The following is a 4,278-nucleotide window of genomic DNA, read 5'->3' as shown; positions in this document are numbered from 1 at the left end:
CAACAAGCTGCGACATTGTCGCGAATACAACAGTGACCCGTATATGCAATAAGTTTCCTTTACTTTACGTCTATGGTCACAAACTTTTTATTAACAGATTACCAGTTTCGGTCTATAATGACCATCATCAGATCTGTTTCACAAAAACAAAGTCCTAATGTACTGCAGCCATAGTGGCATCATCAAATGTTAATGAAATAGATCTGATGATGGTCATTATAGACCGAAACCGGTAATCTGTTAACAAAAAGTTTGTGACCATAAACGTAAAGTAATGGAAACTTGAAAATTCCTGGCAGATTAAAACCGTGTGCCGGACTGAGACTCGAACTCGGGGCCTTTGCCTTTCACGGGCAAGTGCTCTACCATCCTTTTTTTTTTCGTGGTTCGTTGTATTTCGTCGTAGCGGACGTCACATGACCTCCGTTGAAGTTCGTTGTTGATGTTTTGACTCAGTTTTTTTTATTACAGAGGCCAGGCAGCTCTCTGACCGAACACGCTGAGCTACCGTGCTGGCTACCAGGTGAGCTACCCAACCACGACTCACGCCCCGTCCTCACAGCTTTACTTCTGCCAGTACCTCGTCTCCTACCTTCCAGACTTTACAGAAGCTCTCCTGCGAACCTTGCAGAATTAGCACTCCTGAAAGAAAACTTACTGAAACTTGGACCTTAAATACAGAATCCGCCAGAGATATCGATATTGTCGTTCGATTTGACTTACGAGTGTGTTGTAGTATGGTCTTTGGCTCAATAGATGTTAGTACTTTCACCTCGCTATTGAGAAAACAAGATGGCTGGAGCACGCTTGACATTCGAGCAACGGAAATGTATTGTGAAGTCGTTTTGCAAGTTTGATAATGACGTTGAAGTGCAACGTCAGCGCTGGCAGGAGTTTGAATCAGAGCCGCCAACCCGCCTAACAACTAAACGCATTATTGACAAGTCTGAATTGCATGGAACGATTTGTGATATTCACAAAGGAAGATCAGGAAGACAGCCTACAGCTACAACTCCTGCTTCGTCGGCTCTCCTGTTGGAAACGTTTGTTAATTCTCCTTAGAAGTCTGCTACACAATGTGAACGTGAAGTGGGAGTTAGCAATGCAAGTATACGAAGAATTCTGAAAGCTGCAAAGTGCAAAATTTACATTTCACGATTACTGCACGCGACTACTAATGACGATCCTGATCGCCGAATGCAATTTTGTGAATGGTATCAGCAAATGGTAACTGATGATGAACAATTTGTGACGAAAATGGTGTGGAGTGATGAGGCTCAATTTAAAGTTAGTGGAATCGTGAATCGGCATAACGAAAAATCCACATGTTTTTGTGGATAAAGCGGTCAGTCTACCAGGGGTCCATGTGTGACCTAGGGACTCAGTCGGACCCTTTTTCTCTGGTGCTACTGTCACTGGAGAAGTGTACGTGGAAATGTTACGCACATCAATTTTGTGAGGTATACATGCGCTTTATGGAGCTGATGAAGAAGACTTCTACCAACAGGACGGGACGCCACCACACTACCACCTAGCCACACGAGCTTTCCTGGATGACAATTTTCTGGGGCATTGGATCGGACGAAGAGAGCCCATTGAGTTTCCTCCACGGTCGCCATATCTAACACCTATGGACTTTTAGTTGTGGGGAACTGCGAAAGATAACCTCTAAAAACATAAGCCACGCACGCAGGAGAAACTTCGCCAGGAGATTAGAGCGACACGTGCAGCGATCTCCACTGTAACATGGACTGACGTAGTTGTGGCGACCGCTCGTCGTTCTGTTATGTGTACAGCCGCCAACGGTGAACATTTTGAACATTTAAACTAACCATGTGCTAAACTGAAGGTTGTACAACATGTGTGATCAATTATTAAATGTAAAATAAACGCATAAGTAATACTTTTCGTTCGTTAAAGCGTGTATACATTTTTCTGGCGGACTCTGTAGAAAGGACTTTTGCAGTATAGACAGAAGGCAAGTGAAAGAAATACGCAATGAAACTAGTAGAAATGACACTTCTGTTCAAAGACAATAATTAAACTGATGTCACCTCGATCTATAACAGTCCCATGGACATTACAGAAGACGCGACATAGTTCTTAATAGGTGTGTGGTCACTACGTGCCCTGCAACATGTTCCCGTGCTGGCCACACTGTTGGTTAGGAGTTCTTGTGGCAGCGCTTTCCATTCCTGCACCAACATAGCTGACACTTGCTGGATAGTCGCTGGTGCACGTGGACTTTCTGCAATACGTCTTCCCAACGCGTGTCACATGATGGGATTTAAGTCGAGGGAACGGGCACGCCAGTCCTTTCTCGGAATATCCTCTCGTTCCAAGAGCTCACCTGCCTCCGCAGTTCGATGCGGTCGCGAATTGTCATCCACAAAAATGAAGTCAGGGTCGAGTAAGCCCTAAAAAAGACGCACGTGTGGAAGGAGTACCGTGTGTATACATTTTTCTGGCGGACTCTGTAGAAAGGATTTTTGCAGTATAGACAGAAGGCAACTGAAAGAAGTACGTATTGAAAGGAATGGAAATGACCAAGCCGTGCGTGGCTCATGATTGTGACCTGTCCTTCCTGCATTTCTGAAACGGCGAGAATATTTTTTTTTTTTAGTTTTGTGTTAATGACTTCTGGCGCCACTATCCTTGCTCACCTTCGCTCTCCGTGAGTGGCATCACGAGCGTTATCGATAGTATATACTTATATGGATATGGTGTCTATTCTTTCGGACATGTCTGAAAGAAGAGACACCATTGATGACCTGCAACCATCTAGAAGGAAATTAGAATTATATTAATACCGTCAGCTGCGCATGGGCCTTGATATAGATCAACGGGGACAGGTGAAAATGTGTGCCCCGACCGGGACTCGAACCCGGGACCTCCTGCTTGCATGGCAGACGCTCTATCCATTTCAGCCACCGAGGGCAGAGATGATAGTGCGACTGCAGGGACTATCTCATGCACGCCTCCCACGAGACTCACATTCTCACCTTGTATGTCCACACACTACATTCGTAGTGTCCCACCCCAACACACTCATTACTCGTGGAAGACATTATCCCAAGTTCCATAAGAGTTCGTGGAATATGTGAGCATCCGCACAGAAGAAGAAGGTCATGGCCGGTATCGCCAGAACTATATACTTATACGGACATGGTGTCTGTTCTTTCGGACCTGTCCCCGTTGATATATATCAACGACCGCCAGCCGCTGAAGGTATTAATATAATTCTAATTTCTTTTTAGACGGCTGCAGGTCATCAATGGTGTCTGTTCTTTCGGACATGTCCGATAGCGGCCATGAACTTCTTCTTCTGTCGCGGATGCACACATATTCCCCGAACTCTTACGGGACTTGGAAGAATGTCTTCCACGAGTAATGAGCGTGTTGGGGTGGGACACTACGAATGTAGTGTGTGGACATACAAGGTGATAATGTGAGTCTCACGGGAGGCGTGCACGAGATAGTCCCTGCAGTCGCACTATCCTCTGTGCCCTCGGTGGCTCAGGTGGATAGAGCGTCTGCCATGCAAGCAGGAGATCCCGGGTTCGAGTCCCGGTCGGGCACAAATTTTCACCTGTCCCCGTTGATCGATATCAACGCCCGTGCGCAGCTGACGGTATTAATATAATTCTAATTTCGTTATCGATAGTAGGTTCGTGTTACTATCTGTGGAGCGACCGCGAGTATTTCCGTGTTCTGCTCAAACAGGAACGAGGCCGTGTGACGGAGTCGGTGGAGTGAGTCGGTGCAGTGAGTCGGCAGAGTCACTCGGAAGGCAGACAGTCGCATGTTAGTCATTCGGCACTGAGTCTCAGTCCCCTTTGGGTTGTGGACTGAGTCGGGTTCGTCGTTACTCGGCTGTTGGACGAGTTGGTACTCACTAGCAGGCAGGTGCGCACCATTTTCCGAGTCGGGATGTGGTTGGACCTTGTTGGTTCGTTGAACTCAGCAGCGACGTGGTCTCCACCGCGCGAAGCCAGGCCGGGGCTTTTGGCGGCGGGCACGCGCTGTTGCATTTGGAGGCGCTAGCTATGTGAGCGACTCTTCGCTTTCCTCCGAAGCAGTATCCTCAAGTTGAGCAATTAGTTGCCTGTTCTTAAAACTATACTGTTACGATTTCTTCGTTTTGGTGGATTGTTCTTTCCTCAGCCGTTGACGCGCGTGATAACATGTGGTGTGTGTTGTTGCCTAGAACCTGCAGCCTTCTTCAGCAGTGATTTGACAGTTGTGACTTGTCTTTTCTGTATTCTTTTAAACTTGTCT

General features: G+C 46.7%; 2 non-coding genes across 2 annotated transcripts; one reads left to right on the top strand and one right to left on the bottom strand.

Moving 5' to 3' along the window:
- Positions 1 to 2,863: 2,863 nt before the first annotated feature.
- Trnaa-ugc (transfer RNA alanine (anticodon UGC)) lies at positions 2,864 to 2,938 on the bottom strand. Its single transcript has one exon. It is a non-coding gene; the product is annotated as a tRNA-Ala (tRNA).
- A 565-nt stretch (positions 2,939 to 3,503) lies between these two features.
- Positions 3,504 to 3,579, top strand: Trnaa-ugc (transfer RNA alanine (anticodon UGC)). The gene has a single exon. It is a non-coding gene; the product is annotated as a tRNA-Ala (tRNA).
- Positions 3,580 to 4,278: the final 699 nt, after the last annotated feature.

The sequence above is a fragment of the Schistocerca cancellata genome, chromosome 6 (assembly GCF_023864275.1).
Source record: "Schistocerca cancellata isolate TAMUIC-IGC-003103 chromosome 6, iqSchCanc2.1, whole genome shotgun sequence".
In the NCBI taxonomy this organism is placed as follows: domain Eukaryota; kingdom Metazoa; phylum Arthropoda; class Insecta; order Orthoptera; family Acrididae; genus Schistocerca; species Schistocerca cancellata.
This window is presented reverse-complemented; position numbering and strand designations above follow the sequence as displayed.